Genomic DNA, 19,503 nt, shown 5'->3' on the forward strand with positions numbered 1-19,503 from the left:
AATGGATAATAATTAAGTTAATATAAATGCAAGAATCATATTATGCTTTTTCGGTATTCCTCGAAGCGGAAAATCTAAAAAGAAGAGGAGGAACCGCTGCTCTCTCCTAGAAAGTGAAAAAGAGCACGAGGAAGGGAGGGGAGGAAAAAAATTGTAAGTAAATAAATAAATAATACAATGGAGTAAAATACGTACGTACGTACGCCACTGGCTCGCCTTTACGCCATGGAACGAGGAATCGACTGGGGCGTAGTAGCGCCCTCCCATTAGCAGCCGTGTGTAGAGGGTACCGGTTTCGCCAGCCCTACTCACCCAAACCCTTCTTCTCTCTCTTTCTGTCTCATATCAGTTCAGTGCTGGGGGATGGAGGAGCAAGTTGTTGTTGGTGTGTAGAGATTCTCGTCTGCTCTCTCTCTCTCTCTCTCTCTTCACATACACACAAAAAGGCATTTCTGCCGCTTGTCGGCTGCTTCTTTCGTGCACGAGCCGCTGTCAGTGGCGGTCGCGTGCTTGTCGTCTGCTTCTCGTCTCTCTCTGTGATGCCTCTCGCAGAATAACTTTATATAATGTTTTGCCCAAAAATGATTATTATTTAAAATAATTGTATTTATTATTTTTCCACAAAAAAACGAGAGACATTGTGCGCAAATTTTTGGAATATCTCGTCGTGTTTTTTATTCTTCGAATTGCTCAGGGATTGTGTCTTTGAAAGGGGTAAGTTGAAGAATTATTATTTTTTTTTGTGTGTATTACTTGTCGATATATTAGTTAGGCCGGGATTACACTATAAAAGTTTTATAAAATTCATTTTATAAAACATGAAAAAATTTGGCCAATAAGTTTATCGGTTGCATTTGCTCGAATGTAACCTATGAGCTTTATTGGTTGGATTTTTCAAATTTTATAAAAAGGGATTTTATCAAACTTTTATAGTGTAATCCTAGCCTTATACATTGTTTGATTGAGGAGACATAGGATGACCAACAGCGTCCCCTCAATCCTGAAGAACTTATTCTATATTCATTGGAATCACTTATTATGAATTCATTTGTTGAACTTATTCTGAATACAATGTTTTTCATTCGACTTATTCTGAATTCAATTTTTTTAGTTCGGCTTATTCTGAATTCAATTTTATTTGTTGAACTTATTCTGAATACAATGTTTTTCCTTCGACTTATTCTGAATACAATGTTTTTCCTTCGACTTATTCTGAATTCAATTTTTTTTATTCGGCTTATTCTGAATTCAGTTTTTTTTTTTCGTTGAACTTAATTCAACTTGATTTAAGTTCAACTTTTCTCATTGAACTTATTCTGAATACAATGTTTTTCATTCGACTTATTTTGAATTCAATTTTATTTGTTGAACTTATACTGAATTCAGTATTTCCTTCGGCTTACTCAGAATTCAATATTTCATCCGGCTTACTCAGAATTCAATATTTCATTCGGCTTATTCTGAATTCAGTTTTTTTCCCGTTGAATTTAATTCAACTTGATTTGAATTCATCCCCTTTTTTCGTTGGAATTCTTTTGAGTTCATCAATTTTTTTTCATTCAAGAACTTATTCAGAATTCAATTTTCTTCAATGACTTCGTCCAGGATTAAACTCATTCTGAATTTAATATTTTTCGTCCAAGAACTCGTTCTAAATTCAATATTTCTCGTTGAACTCATTCTAAATTTCCCACCGCGAGCTGCTGTCAGTGGCGGTCGCGTGCTTGTCTGCTGCTCGTCTCTCTGTGATGCCTCTCAAAATAACTTTAAGTGATTTTCTGTCAGAAAATTATTATTTCAAGTAATTATATTTATTTTTTTTGCGCGCGCACACAAAAAAAAAACACATTTTGTGCAAATTTTTGGAATATCGCCGTGTTTTTATTCTTCGAGTTGTTCAGAGATTGTCTTTGAAGGGGGTAAGTGATAAAATTATTTTTGTGTGTGTTAACGTGTGCATAAGTTCAGGATTAATTGCAGGTGTTAATTAATTTTAGTAAAGATACTGGTGGACCAACAGTCCTCAAAACCATTTAAGAACTTATTGTTATATCTATTTATTTCGATTGAACTCGTTCAGAATTATTTTTTTTTTCGTTCAAGAACTGAACTCATTCTGAATTCAAATTTTTCATTGAATAACTAATATTTGATTCATAATTTTTTTCCCTCTCACTGAGAGGGTATGGCATTTTAGTGGTCAACCGTTGTTCCTAGAGGCATTCTTCCAATTAGAACAAGTTTCTAAATAACGTGTAGTGCTCAGGAATGTCATTCACGTTTGAAGGGCTTGTATAGTTATTAAAATAGACTTTACTTTTTATACAGTCCCCGTGTGCCAAAAAACCCAATTAGAAAATTGTTGCCCTGTGTCTCAATGCCAACAAAAAAAATTTAATGTTTCTAAGTGCAATATTCACTGGGGTATTCGAATTCAAAAAACGGAGATCTATTCCTCCCCCCCCCCCCCCTCCAACTTTCCTTCGCTTCTCTAATTCGAACATCTCGGTGAATATTGCACTTAGAAATATGATTTTTTTTTTTTTTTTTTGCATCAGAAGAGGCAGTGCAAAAACTTTCTAATTTGGTTTTGGGGCTCACCGGGGAATGTACAAAATGTTAATTTTTTCATTTCAAATAACTATATACCACCCCCTTGCAACATGAATGACATACCTGAGTACAGCACATTATTTAGAAACTTTTTCTAATTGGAAGTATACCTACAGGATCTACGGTTCGCCAGTAAAATGCCATACCCCCCACCCCCTGTTTGCTATTCACCCTGTATATTTAATTCAAGTTTTTTTCATTTGAATTCATTCTGAATTCAACTTTTTTTTCGTTCAAGAGCTTACTCAAAATTCATCACTTTTGTTTTTCTCAATGAGACCGAGTTCAATATTTTTTTCATAGGAGAGCTTATTGCGAATTCAAATTTTTCCATTCAAGAATCTATTCTAAATTCATCGGGTTTTTTTTTTCATTTAACTCTTTTTGAATCCGATTCTGTTTTCATTCATAAATTTATTCTGAATTAGATTTTTTCTATTAAAAACTCGTCCTGCATTTAAATTTTTATTCATATTGAACTCGTTCCCAATTCTTTTCGTTGAAGAACTTATTTTTTTTTTCAATGTTTATTAATTTTTTTCCTCACCGACGAACTTATCCTCAATTGATCAATTTTTTTTCTCATTGAAATCGTTCTGAATTCAATTCATTTTTTTCCTCACTGAACTCATTTTGAAATAAAATTTTCATTGAAAAACACAACTAACATTTTTTTTCCCCATTGAACTTATATTTTGAATTCATCAATTTTGTTTCTCATCGAACTTATTCCACTTTTTCCTAAATTCTCTCTCATTTTCATTCATCGCACATCACTCTAAATATTAATAAATTATTTTCTCGTCTGAGAATTTTTAATTTTCTGTTTCTTCATTTCTTCGATGTTTTGTTCCAAATTTTACATCTTATTCCCCGTTTCACGAAACTTAATTTACAATAAAAATAACATTCTCAAATCTTGGTGCTCCCCCACCACAGACAGAATACTCTGAATGCTGTCAATCATGCTAATACATGATTCGTAGCTATCTTTGGCATTTACCATGATGGTGGTGCTCGTGATTTTGGAAATCAAACGTAAAAAGCCTCGGATATATTTTACAAATTTCCTCGAATATTTTAAATATTAATTTTATTTGAATTTTTTTTATTAACAGTAAAACTCGATAAGAATTTTAGATATATGTGGGAATTACACTGGAATATATATATTTCAAAAATTTATGTTTCAAAACACTATCGTTGAGAGAACTCATTTTTAATATATTACTTATAAAATAACTTTGATTTTCATGTGATTCTTATATAATTCCCTCAATACAATCTTTTATATATTTTTTTCATATTTTTCACTAGGTAAGAAGCGCCAGATTAACATGGCGACATAGAAATTGTCATATGCACCTGTAAAATTGTCTTTGTATAGTTACCAATTCACGGGTTCAGAGCAGCACAAAATGTTAGGAATTTATTTCAGCATATTTGCCAGTATGAAAGAGGTTACACCCTGCAACAGTCAAAAATAATGTCAATTCTAACATTATTTTAGGCTTATTTTTCTAAGATGAAACTTTTTTGGCAACTAAAAAATTGTTAGAGCACCTACATTTTTTCTTTGTTATTTGCAATGTAAATTTATCGGGGGAAAAAAATTCGGACGCAGCTGAAAATTTCAGTCGAGTATCCTGCTATCTAAAGAATGTTGGAGACCCTATGGTAATGGCCTAGGTCAAGGATGAACTTTGTCTTTCTTCCAACAATTCAGTGCAACATAGATTTCCGCTCTGCTATTGAAAAGATATGTTTGCAATTTCTACTAACACTCAATTCTGGAATTTTATGTTTCATATTAATAAATGTGATTTTTTTCTATTCCGTTTATTTCCAATAATTGACTTCTCTCAACGTATTTATTCCAGAAGTTGTGCGCAAACCAATTCAATGAATAATGAAATCGTATGTGTCGAAAGACGTCACTCTCCCCTGTTAATACAACAAATTCGGAAAACTGGCTCAATGAAGAGATATCGGTGTTTAAAGGGAAGGGGAATTCATCTATGCCCTCACGGGGACTCGAACCCCGGTCTCTCGTTTGCCGGACGAGTGCTCTACCAACTAAACGATGAGGACAAATAGAATTCTCCCCCTTGGGGGATATGTATATTCTGAATGACTCCGTGCAATGGACGGCGACAACATTCTGCTAATAGCTAGTTAATGACATCAGTGCCACCGGATGGAGAAGTATATGTAGTTCTATCTATCTATATATATATATATATATATATATATCCATTTTGTCTTCATAGCTTAGTTGGTAGAGCACTCGTCCGGAAAACGAGAGACCGGGTTCGAGCAGCACCTCCTAGAGATAGGAGACCTCCGCACGCTACTTGTGACATCAGTAAGTAGTCCATTTCCCCTCAGAATATTCAGGGAAAAAAATTCCCTGCTCGTGCCAGTATCATCGTTGTGAGGAAAATAAATGACCGGGCTTAGAATTGGCGATTTCTATTCCCCACATTCAATCACTATGCGGTATTTGTGAGCCAATCAGGAAGATTCTACGCCAAAATAAGAAGAAACGAAATAGGATGCTGGGTTTTCTATGTGTGGCAAACTTGCTAGGTAGTCTGAATGACGTTTATGACAAACACTGCAGAGTCCTTCTATCTCTAGGAGGTGCTGGTTCAAGTCCCCGTGAGGGCAAAGATGAATTTTCTTCTGTAACACCGATATCTTTTATCTTTTCATTAAGCCAGTTTTCTGAATCTGTTGTAATGAAATCGTATCAAGTTATATTGTTTCTCTCTCTCGAAGTTATATTGAAGAGTTCCACAACTAACTAGTGAAACTATGAGCCAACAAATGGCATCACGTGAATGCGTACACTGTTTCGTTCATGGGTCATCCGCACACCATGTCTTGCGTCACTTAGCAAGCAAAAGGAAATGCAAAAAAAATATCAAAAAATTTCAATGATTGCAATATGAATATAAAATTTGAATAGAAAGCAAACAAAATTTCTGCCTGAAAATTGGGGGAAACCGTTTCATGGTCTTGAGTCATACCGACAGATCAAATTTCATCACATCGGTAATAATTCTTGACTTTTCCTGAGTAACGCAGTTATTCACTGAAAAAGCACTTAACAGACTTCACTATGATTTTTCTGTTCTGGAGTAGTCGTATAAGAATCGCAGACGTGAAAACACGTTTGATCACAAACACTCGTATTAAATATATCCTAGCTTTTACCCACGGCTTTACTTGCGTGGATTTGGTAATCTGAAAATGGCGTGGCGATGATTCTAATGACATTTGAATCCCTCGTGATCCCTTCGGAGTCGCAATTCCAGGAATATCCCGTCCTGGCGAATCTCTATATTATAAAATATAATTTTCATATTTATAATTTCAGCGGTTTCGGCTCGGCATGATTTCTCTACATAACCTTTGAACTCCCCTTATGACCCCCCTTGGGGGTCGAATTTTGGAAAACCCATTATTAGTGAGTCTTTATGTCATGGAATCAAATTACTCACCAAATATCGTATTTATAGCTTCAGCCGTTTCGACTCGGTGATGAATCAGTCAGGACATGCTATTTTATATGTATAGATTGATGAGACAGTGACGCTAATCCACGTACTGAGTATTGGCGACATCAGATTCTCAAGAAATGTGGACGCATTCACATGTTATTAGTTTCCTTTCAACTAAACTAGTCTCGGAACTTTTTGATATTACAAAAAGAAACTGAGCTTGAGTCACAGCTATCAAATTTCCAATATTTAATCCTCCGAGTTCACGCTTTTCTATCCTATTATGGTGTTGAATAAACAACTCCAGGAGTGTCTTGACTAGTCTAATCATCCGAAACGATAATGTTGTGATATCTGAGACATCGAATTGAGTTCGCAACTGGGGGAAATGCAAGGTCGGCAATGATACGATTCGAGACTAAACAATAAACACCGCTGGAGACTAAATTGTAATTTCATACTCCATGGAGAATATTAATCGAATCCAGACCCAAATGTCTTGCGTCTGGCAATTATGGAGAGAGACATCATTATCCGGACATTACCCGACGAAAATTAGAAAGGGAAGGAAAGCTAAATTACACGATGGTGAAAGTCACGATTCACATTGGAATGGAATAACCGGTTCCTAAAAAAACCGATCAAATTCTTAGAAACCTAAATAACCATCAGGAGAAAAAAATATATAAAACTGAAAACATCTAATCGAGAGGGTTTTAAGAGTTTAGTACGAGCCGGTCATGTGTACTCAGTAACCCCCCCACGAGGCGGATTCGTTAACTCTTTCACATCATGTCCTTGACCTCCGTCAAGACTCGTTTTCCATAAGAAATGATTTATGTGGAAAGGACAAATAGGGTGGAAAAGTAAGATATGGATGTTGAAGAAAAAAACTCAACACAGAAGCATTTTTTTCCCCATTTTCACGCCTTTGGTATGATTTAATAGTGTATTTAGTGAATGTGAACAGCACGGTTCGATTTTTCATTCATGTTGGGCATCGCAGTGGTAAAAGGAATCATGGGAGGGATACACGCAAGAACGATTTCGAAACCGGTTCTTGAGGAACACCGTGTCGATGAGGTTTTTTTTTTCTTGAGTAGTGTCATTCATCCACGATGCCATTCTATCAGGTTTTCTTCTCTTGTTTTGTCTGAGACAATGGCATATTTTCCTACGAGATGTAATCCCTCCCACCCGACGCTCGTTTCTCGTAACAATTTGGTTTTTTTTTCTTATGCGAACGGCGTCTGTTGTCTTGAATATTTTTAGCTTTCTGTGAATTTGGCGCATTTAAATAAACCTTGTTACTCATCCAAACGATGGATTTTGTTTTGTTCGTATATTTACAAAAGCCAGAACTTGGATATCGGGAAATACAATTTCACATGAAATGCAAAGTTTTCAATCCAAGCATTTTCTGAAGGAATTGGTTTTTTTTTTAAGAGAAGGATCCCCGGCTTTTTCATTAATTTGTATTGTTTTCCCCCTTGAATTTACATGAGGAATTTTCAAGATTCATTGACAGCAATGACGTCAGCAATGCTTAACACAGCATAACCACACTCGGGCGAAAACGCAAAAAATTGAGGATTCTGGCGAAAACTGCATTTCTGTTTTGGCTGAGTAACCGCCAGAAAAGAGCAGCTTCCTGAAGAAGCGCCAGCAAACAATAACTTTCTAAAGATGTACCGGCAAATGGCACCTTTTTTGAACAAGTGCCGGAAAAGATCAACTTTTTGAGAAGTTACTGTTTTCCGGCGCTTCAGCAGAAAACTTTCTTAAGATGTGTCGGCAAAAACCAGCTTTCTGGAGAAGTGCCGGCAAAAACCAGCTTTCTGGAGAAGTGCCGGCAAAAACCAGCTTTCTGGAGAAGTGCCGGCAAAAACCAGCTTTCTGGAGAAGTGCCGGCAAAAACCAGCTTTCTGGAGAAGTGCCGGCAAAAACCAGCTTTCTGGAGAAGTGCCGGCAAAAACCAGCTTTCTGGAGAAGTGCCGGCAAAAACCAGCTTTCTGGAGAAGTGCCGTTAAAGAGCAGCTTTCTGGAGAAGTGCCGTTAAAGAGCAGCTTTCTGGAGAAGTGCTGTTAAAGAGCAGCTTAGTGGAGAAGTACCAGAAAACGGTAACATTCTGAAAAACCACCGGCAAATAGTAGCTTTGTAAAGAAGCACCGGAAAAGAGCAGCTTTCTGAAGAATCTCCGGCAAACAGTAACTTTCTGTAGCAGTGCCAACAAACAGTATTTTTGAGAAAAAAAACACCGGCAAACAGTATTTTTGAGAAAAAACACCGGCAAACAGTATTTTTGAGAGAAAACACCGGCAAACAATAGCTTTCATCAAAAACGTTAGCTTTTTATTGTAAACGGCATTGAACAGCAGTGTTATCCATACTTCTTTAAGAACTTGTTTTACGGATTGTCGATTTCTTTTTAGACTTAATCTTAGCAACATACTGTATAAATCTATTCGTACGGTATATCGGATACGAATTGCATTACCTCCATTTTTTTGCAAAAAATTCCGAGAATAAATTCAATGTTTTCTTAGCTGTGAAAAAAGTTATTCAGTTGAGGGTTTTTATTAATAGAAATTCTGCACTGCGATATTAATTTCGAAATAAGTTTTCCCGTGAAAGGAAAAAAGTATAAATAAATTCATGCGGAACCTGACAATCGAGTTTCCCACTCTTTCAATATTTATGTTTGGGATCATAGAATTCCATAAAAAATTTTATTCATTTCCTCCCAACCGCACGCAAATTTTAGTTATTCGCAGTTGGCATCTTTGATATTCCTCTTGGATCTTTTTATCTGCACGATTTCATGAATTTTCGAAGGGGGAAATATTTTCATTTTTATGCGAGCGTTTGACTCTGTGGGTTATCAGAACTGAGTATATGAAAAGTGAATATTTTCATCTCGAATTTAGATAGAACATTTTCAAACATTGGAGCGAAACCGAACAGGCTGCCATAGTTTCTCGTGCGGGTTATTCTGAAAACAAGAGTACTTTCCAGATGGGGGGAAAAAAAAACCAGTATTTTGTTTTGACGTAAGGGGCCCCACATACATATTCAATATCCATTTGTATAAAATCTATTGATAAGAGGGAAGTTGTTACTTTCGACATTTTCCAGGAAAACATTTTGAAATATTTTTCTGCATGAATATTCAAAATGCATATAAATTACTTCATACATCTATATTACTGCCAAAGCCTGAAGTTGGTCATTTCGCGACGGCGCCAGCCCAGTTGACCCGGTCAATGTCCGAAATTCGGGGTTTTGGCGGTGGCAATATATCGATCCCTATGATTTGGAGTCATCTTCGCCTAGGAGTATTTTTTGTGATAATTATGGTCATTTATAATTAGTCATAGATAACCATAATTATTATGGATAGGTATGGCAACCCTAACGATCAAAGGAATCTGAGTGGTCCATACATAGGGATCGATATAAAGGAGCCGGTGAAAGCCCGAATTTCGGGCATTGGCCGGGTCAATTGGGCTGGCCCCGTCGCGAATTGACCAACTTCAAGCTTTGGCTGTAACATCAATACGAAATATTTAAGTCAAAAAATATTTTCACATATTAAATTAAAATTTAATTTTTTTTTTTTTGGATATGAAATATTGGTGGTGCCAGAGAGTTTTGTTGAACGGATTCTGTTCAGTGTGTTCCAACGCGTCTGAGAGGCATGGTAGTAAGATGTTTGTCTATCCACCGTGAAGGTTGCTATCCCAGGTTCAAACCCGAGGGAGGATATAGATAAGATACTTTCCCAAACGAGCTTGACGCGACCACCGATAGACATCGCCTTCATTTCCAACATTTTGGCATTCTCATTAATGGCAGTAAATTGCAATATAGCGATATGGTTAGAGATGGTGGAGTAGTGTGTTTCAACGAGTACCAAATCTTGACCTTACGATCCTGATTGTCGAGTCAACGGACACAAACTCGATCAAAGAATATGCCTGTGACTAGGTAGAAGAATGCAAACCGTCAAAATTTAAGGTGGTACGATTCCTTCACGATGATTTATGCCCATGGTTTCATATCCATAGTGTCCATTGAGAGCTTTGAGTACATGATGAGATCTGGTACTTTGATTTTCAAATGTAAACATGTAAACTGCTAATTCCAGCTAAGTATGGGGCCCAAGGATCCATGATGTTGAGACGGCCATGTATAACTGAACCTTTTCCATCCACAAGAAGGAAGCTTACTGAACCCTAGCCCGTTCTAGGCGTGAACTTAGGTTGATTTATCGTGTAGGTTCTTTGAAGGGGGGGGGGGCCCACGAGAAGAAAATATGGTTCAAAGAGAGGGCTGGAAAAGGTTGAGAAATACTGGCTTATAGTGATCCGCGCATCAACTGGGATGGAATCGTGTTTTGAGAACAAGTGTCAATACTTCTCCTGATGCGATTACTCCATCACCATGATCACGTTGTGTGATGAAATAAACCGAAAGAGTTTATAGGGGAATTGATAGGCGAGGGAAGTGGTGTGTTGACTGCAACAACCACGAACACTATTTGTGCCCATCACGAGGAGAGCACCTAGAATGCTACTATTAGACATGCTCAAAATCAGTTTAGCATAATTCTCTAATCCTCGAATGTAGCCTTTAATTAACTAGTTAGAGAACTCTTGATTGACACACACACACACATACATACACACACACACACACACACACAATTGAGTTGTATGAGCATAGTTGAGTTCACGTGCAACACGTTCACGATGGATGTTGTTGACCAATGATGCTTCAGGGGACGAAATATCCATAAGAGACGCGTAAATTATTTCAACGATTTTAAATTTTCTTTCAAAAGAAAACTAAACGATTTTTCTGAATTTATCAGTCACACACCCTTCGCTTGCAAGGAAGTGGCAAGAAATTCGGATGATCTCTACTTGATGAATGGGTGATAAATACTCTACCTTGTCCTAACTTAACCGCACGTTAGAAAAAAAAAGAAGTTGAAGGAAAAAAGTAGAAAAAAAGGAAGAAAAAAAAACGTATAAAAAGAAAACAGTAATGGTTGAGAACAAATAAGGGAGAGCGGATAGAGTAGGTATGCGAAGTAGGTTTCTCTTTTCACCCTCACCCAACCTGCTCTCTTTTGCTCTTGTATGTATAGAGGAAAAATATAATTATATAGAAAAAATAAAAGGAAGGCAAAAAGAATAACTTCTCGTAAACAAAGCTTCGCAATCATGAGGAGAGAGGAAAGAAAACAGCTAGTTTGAGTTTATTCCCACAGGCGTTCGGACGCAATATATAGATCCAACTATCAGTACCCAACAGTAAACTCACACGCCTAAAGCTTGATTATAACCTCTTTCCCCTATGAAATGAGGTTGAACTTGGTTAATTCGAAATCCAAAGCCACTGTTCGAATTATCCTATCAATCTATCCTGGATCTGTGAAATGACTAAAAAGTGCAACTTAATCATCAACATTCACGTAGGACAGTAATTACCACAATTGTTAAAATTTTGTCAGTAACGAAACCGTTTCCCCAAATATTAATCATTTATAATCATAATTGATCTTAGCTGTTACGTTATTCCTTTGTTCTAGAATCTCAGCATCAATGCAGAACTTCTTGACCATGTTCAAAGCCCGATTTACGGAAGCAGTTCGTGTTCATCCATTATGAAACTGTTTCATGAATTTTGCTTAGCATTCATATACTATCAACGAAATATACTTTCAATTAACATATTACACAATCTGAACTTTCCGATACTTTCCATACTATTAAAATGACGACAAAAAGATTCAGATTTTTAATGTCACACCTTGATCTATTGGTTGAAAAGCATAATTGGTATTGAGTGGTACAGTCTCAATGCGCTCCAGCTGAACAATGTTAAAATGGGCATTAAATCATTCAAAAAAAAGAGTAGCGGAAAAAAAAAGAATTTTCAAACTAGTCTAGAATTTTCAGTCTTTGAAAATTTATTGTTTAACAACAATGGATCGAGAAAAGCAAAGTCTGGCATCTTGTAGAATTTTTTACGATGTTCAGTTTTTCCTCGTTTTCCTTTTTTTTTTTCAGCGTTTGTATCTTTTGTATAGTGAAACCTCGCTACAACGATACTCAAATATAACGATAAATCATCTGGAACTATATTTTTCAAAACCCAGTTTGGAATTGTTTGTAGCCTAATTTATTTACAGGGTGGGCAAAAAGTCCATAGGAACTTTAAAAATTGATAAAAAAAACCGGAAAAATAACGGAAATATAAAACGGTAAAGTCACGGGAATTTTTTTTTAAGAACAGCCGATAGGTGGCGCTGGTACGAGCGACTTTGGTGGAAATATACAAATTAGACGTTTATAAGAACTTAACCTGCTAAAGAACTTAAGATGCTAACCCTGCAAACCGTTTTATACTTCGGTCATTTTTCCGGTTTTTATGCATTTTTAAAGTTTCTACTCACTTTTTGCCCACCCTGTAACTACGAAAGCCCCCAGAAGGCACATGATATCACTGGAAAAGTTCCCGGCATGCTTTTAATTTTTAGGCCCCCTAGCGTTTTCTACTAGAGAGAATATGTTCATGTCATCGGCAAATTACAATAAAGGGATGGGTTAGACAGCCAGGGTGATATAGTAAGTGTTTAACTCCTCTTGATGCAACAATATCCTTTACTACGATAAACCCCTCTATAACGATTTTCTTTCGTACTAAGTGTTAGGCTCCATCTTATAAAGATCTTATAGTCCATGTCCCTCCCGTTTCTATTTTAAAGCTGCGCAGTGTCCAAAGGAGTAACAACAACAGACCCAAGCTGTGGGTGGATGAGAAAAAAAAAATCCAGTCCCCCCTCCTGTAAAATTACTTGGTTGTGAAGAATAAAAATCTGGCGAAATATGATCGTATGTGCGATAGTAAACGATTTTCACGGGGAAAATTCATAATTTACACGATTTACAGATGCCAATTGCGTTTATGAGACCTGTCAACGTTATTTTCTTTTATCTTCTCCTGATTTACACGTTTCGTTCTGTGGAAACCCTTTCCATGCTTGGCATATCCTGGCTTGTATCTGCTAATCAAATTGATTTTTTTTTCTCTTTTCCCTAGTCTTTGTTGTTTTTTTTCCCCCTTCTTACGTCCCGGTCGAAGGGCGAGCTGCCAAGATTCATCTTCGAGGATATGCATTTTGTGGAAGAGAAATACGTCCTGGATCATCGGAGAGTTAGAGAGAGACTACTGCCCCATTCGCTATTTCTCTCGGAAACTATTAATTCGGATAAGCCAGGAATCGTTTTCGGCTGACGATTTCCAGAAGATGTCAGTTTTGTCCTGGATAGTTTGACAAGTAAATACATCCTCTTCGTATAGACAGAATTTGAAATTAAAATTTTCTCCGGAAGTTTCTCCCTTCTGTTTTCTTTCCTTGGCGAGAGACACTTATCAAGAATTCCTTGTAACGGGGATTTTTAAGAGCCGATAGAAGAAAGTAAATCATTCGTCTGAATTTATTCCGTTTCGAATTCATCGGAAACTACCGATTTTCTTGGAAAATACACCATTAATAGAAACGAAAGCTATTTTAAGAGAGATTTTCAAGTAAATTTGAAATGTTTTGTTGATTTTCATACAATTTTTTTTTCTTTTAAAATTTTTCTACGAGCATTTGCTAAGGAATTCGTTTTTTTTTTTTTACTTTTCAAGGTCTCTCATATAAGACAAATTTATTGCTTAATTTTATTTTAAAATAACTGACTAAAAACTTGTCAATCAGTGGCTGAGATTCATTGAAAGCGATTTCTAACTAATATTTGTCCAAGTAATAATTTCTGAACTAGCCTGACTACTAAAAACAGGGCATATTTTTCAAAAGGGATTTACGATCACGGACGAAATATTTCATCTAAAGCACCAGTGGAATAAATTCAATTCATTTGTGTTTTCTTTCCTCTCTCCTCACCATCGCGATGCTTCATTGTAACCCTATGAACGTTCTTTCTGTATTCCTGTTGATGTTTTTTCCTCACATGAAACTTTTTATTATACAGGGTTATGTGGAAAGCTTTAAGGGGGTTGGTGCTCGCAAATTTTCCAAAAAACACATTCTCCAATTTTTTAATTTTTAAATACTATGAAATTTTCTGCGTCTAACTGTGTTAAAAATATTTTTAAAGTATTTTTACATTAACTGCTGGCAGGCATTACACATGCTAATGTTTTTCATTAAAATGCGTTTTTCTCAAAACTATTTTTATTAGCTCATTCGAATGTCAACGTTTCCCCCAACACTAGTGGTTGGCATCATCAGGAGAATTGATAAAACTGGATCAAAAGTCCAGACGACGACTTTTGATCCAGTTTTATCAATTCTCCTGATGATGCCAACCACTAGTGTTGGGGAAACGTTGAGAACTAACTCAAACAGACGACGGTTTTCGAACCCGAAAAAACAATTTTCATTAAATTTTAAGTGTTATGGACACTTTTTGAACAATCAAAAAGTGATAAGTAGATGCTCGTTGGATATTTTTTTGGAGGCCTAGCGCATGTGCGTAAATAATATACCAACTCAATGAGAAATTTCACTCATTCGTGGGGAAAATCGGCCATTGTGGAAAGCCTCTTGGTGTTTGTAGGAAATTCTAAGGGTTCATTAAACTTAAAAATTATATAAAATTTTATTATTATTATTTTTAAATTCTATACAGTGTTCTTGTTAACGTAAAATACTTATGTATTTTTACCATTAGATGGCAGCAAATTCGTTTTGGATGAAGGAAATACAGTATTCCAAACTCGTCCTGTTTTGAATTTAGTTTAATAAATCATCCACACCAGCGCCCGATATTTTTCAATCTTCAATTTTTTTCCAACTCCTGGGAGCACGTTGACCGAATACTCCATAGCTTCCACTATTTCCAACATCGATTGATTTTTAGCTTGTTTTTTAAGGTATTTTTCATTTCTATAGTTCAACAAACTTGAAGGATGCATTCTCTGGCCACATCTCCAACCTATATTTCCGCGGAATTCTAGCTAAATGGAAAGAGATATGAACAGTAGTAGCTTAAACAGGTTCAAGCTTAAGATCGAAATAAACCCCACCGAGAGAAAGATCAAAAGGACCCTCTAAGTGGTGGGCCACGCCCACTAGCGCATGCATAGGTCCACTTAACTGGCCTAGCTTGGCCCAATATTCCCTAGCGAAAATATTTGCCAAGAACAACAGAACCGGTTTTTTCAGAACACTCCAAGTATCTTGTCTTCATGGGGAGAGCGACGCGAGTGATTCGATACTTGCGAACATGGGGAGCCATTGCTATAAATCTTTGCAAACTTTTTCCGTCACAACTCTGCCTCTTTTGAGGTAACGGAAGTAAGGCGCTTTGCATCAGTCCGCGGGGTTGTGAGCGGTTCACTCTCCATGTGACCGTTGGCGTTCTTCGTCCAATGTGTGGCCAGACGGATTGGAAGATCGGGAATGAAGGCGGCACCTTTGACTTAGGTTGGAAGCTGGAAGGTACTCGACCAGGCTTCCAATTCCTTCCAGCCTCCAACATTTAACGATCATTGCCAATGGTGGAGCGTATTGGGGCCAGCCTTGACACGAGTGTGGCCGTAGCTCAATTCCAAAACAAACACATTGGTAACACACTATCTGGGTCAATTAGCCCAAACTACAATCAATTATCGAATTGCAGTAGAATGTAACATTGTTTTCAGCTCTCATTAGAATCGATTAATATCTCCATGAAAGGGGGTTTTCGGTTCGGCAATAGGGATAACTCTGCATAGTATTATTGAACAACAATCAAAAGTAAATAAAAAACGATGGCTCCGAAATTCGAGAGTTATTAGAATGAAAGCATAATTCAAATACAGAATCGTCACTGAATGGAAATGTTGTTTGCATCGAAACAAACCCATGATTATGAAGCAATTAACTATTCAAAAATCCCATGGATTTATCGCACAATTTCGTGCTAGGGATCGATGAGACAAAGACTCTATTCACTTCTCATTTTTGATTTTTCAAAAACGGAAACTTTGCGCCAAACTCGCGCATATCCCACCTCCCACCTGGACTCTGGTATTGTACCCAAGGCAAATGCAAATAAATAAATATGCGCAAACGGAACTCATTAATTATTCATGAAGGGGAAATCCGATTATATTCCCGTATTGAAGGGAAGAGAGCTCTCAATTTTTCACCGAAACAAGAGAGATGGGTTTTTCCCAGAGAATGTTGCGATCAAATATTAATCGCATGTCGAATTTCTCCATGATTTTCGAAAAAGCATCGAAATTATTGATGATTATTTTCCTAAGAACGAATTTAATGATAAGATTCCCATCCCCCCCCCCTCCCCGTTTAGGTAGTTATATATATCCAATACTTCTATGAAGAAATGCTTATAATCCTCCAATCATTGGATTTCGATCTCTGCAAATACCGTTGCAGTCTTCATGGTATGAAGATTGTGCAGAGAGTGGAACCATGTAACATATTTCGTGTGTGAGTGTGTGTGTAATACCCTTCGAAATGATCAAATTAAGGATTAAAAGATCAAAGCTGCCTCTTCATGGAAGAATTTATGGGATAGTCGTCGCTGTGCGGAGTTATATTCCCATTGTTTATAGTCCGTAATTCGTCTTCTATTCATCTTCAATTTAACGGATTTTATGTTATCACATTGTAGTATTGTATCTCCAAAAAATAGGTGATTGATATCGACAATAGCCTCTTAAAAATAGTCCTTTATAGTCATTACTATATACTTTTTGAACCGAATCCTAGAAGCTCCGTAATTTTCCTTCAGTCTTTCAACCCCATCGGATCTTAGTGCCACAAATGTGTGGGTTGCTTTTTTCTAACTATAGATTCTTGTCTTTTGACCGCAGAGAGTTAAGTTCTGCCTTAAAGGATTGTGTAAGTTTTGAGTTAGAAATATGGTGAATATGAGCTTTGGGGACTTTCATCAGAAGGCAGCACTTAAAAGTGAACTTTCAAGAAGTTTTTTTAAGATGGCTTCCAGGAGAAAGTGCCTCCCGGAAAAGTGATTTATTACATAAAATTAAGAAATAAAATTCTGGAAAAACGTTACACGTGAAGATAATGTACCGTCCACAGCATCATCTTGACTGAAAAATTTTGAACGAAATGAATTATCTATTAACAAAAAAATAATCAAATAAATTAATGAAAGTTTGAAGGAAATAAATTGAATAAATAAATTAACATTAAAGTTTTTATTGTTTTTTTTTAGGTCAAAAATTCAAAAAAATGAATATTCGGTTCTAAAAAGGTTAAAAGAGGATACCCAGCATCTCTTTTTCACTCTTGATATTCTCTCATCCGGGAGCTGATTCCTATAAAAGACAACTTTTAGAATCCCGTGGATTTGAGTTTCAATGCAGTTCGCTGCCTATCAGTGGACACTTCCCGATAGTGGACAAAATTCTAGGTGCCGTGAACATCTGTTATCAGAAGTTTCCACCGTAGAACGTTCTTAAAATGTATTTTTAACGCAGTGTAATCTGTTTCCATTAGTTTTCTACGATAAACGTCGAGCCATTGATGATGGAAAGCGCCTGTAAAAGTGAAAAAAAACTCGTCGTCCATCTTTGAGCTTCGAACGAGTTTGCCGCCTTTAGTAATGTTGCAGAAATCGTCGAAAAAATAGCAGGATAGGGGAACAGTAATAGGTCTCCTTGAAATCCCAGGCTGCCTTCTTTGAGCGAAGTGTGAAGACAATAATATCGTTCTAGCGAATCTCTGTTTTCCACTCTACTTTTTTTTAGCGATTACCCGTCACTTTGAAGAAAGAACTGGTTTTGCATGTGACAGCTAGACACTACGGAAAGTAGATAGAATTGGTTACTTTGAACTTTGGTGCTGGAGAAGGATGCTTAGAATTCCATGGAAGCTTAAAGGACTAATAAATCAGCTATCGAAGAAGTCAAAGGTGACTACTCCCTAGAAGCAAAATTCACTAAACGAAAATATCTTATTTTGGTCATATGATGTGTACAGAAAGATCACTAGAAAAAATGATGCTTGGAAGAACGAAAACAGGCCGACGGATCACAAGAGGAGCTGTTGCAAAACACCGGAACGAAGCTAGCAGCAATACTGTGAGGCATGCTGTGAACGACAGACCAGCTTGGAAAGACTCGATGATTCTTATAAAAGACGATGACATTTCAGACGAGGTAGAAATAATTCAGATATGAAATTTTTCATGTGCGCGACAAATGTAAAAAAATATTGACCACTATGTACACACACAATATTACTTGTATTATCACATGAAACCTCCCACACTTATGAAAAATATGGACTTGAGAGCTCGAAATATCCAAGCTGAATAGAGTGCATTTAATTAGTTTATTTTGATTTTTTTTTTTTGTTCTGTGTGCAGCCAATAGAGGACGCTAACTTTTTCAATGAAGGTGAAAATTCCCCAAAAAATATCTACACGGTAGCTTTTTCATGCAACGACTTGAAATACGAGCAAAATGAACGCGAAAAAAAAAAAATGTTTTGTTCAAAAAAAGTTTTGGAAGCAGTAAATCACAAAAAAACAAATTCCCAAAATGGTATGGAATTTCTCAAACTCGGGTGTCAAGCGTTAACCACTTCCCGTACCAGCTTTTGGCAACAAATTTGGATTATCTCTATTTGACGAATCGGCGATAAATCTGGTAGCCCAACCTAACCACACATTAGAAAGAAGGGGAAATAGAAGAGAAAAGGAAGAGAAAAAAAAAATTATATAACGAAAAACTGTATAATAAATAACTAGATAAGAGTATTTTTAAGGCTATTTTTCATCTTCACCCCACGCGTTCTCTTTCGCTCTTACATGCATATAGTAGGAATATACATTTAAATGTGAGGGTAAACAATCACTAACAGGTGTATACAGAAAAAGCGAGGTGGAATAAAAAACAACTTCGGTTCATAGGGTTACAATGAAGCTGCGCGATGGCAAGGAGAGGTGAAAGAATATACAGAAAACGGGATTGAAAATTTGCCCCACTGGCAAATTTCTTCCATCATCGTAAAGGGAGTCAAGAAAATAAGAAAAATTCAGATTGGTGAAAGAAAATGGAAGCTCTCGATCATAAACCCTAAAGCTTGAACACCAACACCAGACATGACACCCGCTCTGTCCCTTTCGAGATATAAGCAGATTACCTAATAAAGCTTGTGTGAACAGAAGAGGTAAATCTAATTTCGGTGGTGTTGACTGATTTTTATTGCAATGGTTTCATACCAAAAGAGCCAGAAATGCGTTAATTAAAGGTGAAGGTGCCATGATTAGACAAAAAACAGAGGAAATCGCCAAAGATTTAGAAAACTAATTTTTTCTGCTTTAAC

The 19,503-nt window shown here is 36.6% G+C and overlaps 1 protein-coding gene across 1 annotated transcript in view; it reads left to right on the forward strand.

Moving 5' to 3' along the window:
- The first annotated feature begins 347 nt into the window (after positions 1-347).
- Positions 348-19,503, forward strand: part of LOC149088718 (polypeptide N-acetylgalactosaminyltransferase 13-like) — a 134,741-nt gene continuing 115,585 nt past the window's right edge. Inside the window, exon 1 of the mRNA XM_089249293.1 lies at positions 348-714. The gene's annotated coding sequence lies outside the window, so the exon portion shown is untranslated. The remainder of the gene's footprint in view (positions 715-19,503) is intronic.

The sequence above is a fragment of the Pholcus phalangioides genome, unplaced genomic scaffold (genome assembly GCF_987345545.1).
Source record: "Pholcus phalangioides strain wild (caught in Gottingen) unplaced genomic scaffold, Ppha-v1.0 ptg000003l_1, whole genome shotgun sequence".
Lineage (NCBI taxonomy): Eukaryota > Metazoa > Arthropoda > Arachnida > Araneae > Pholcidae > Pholcus > Pholcus phalangioides.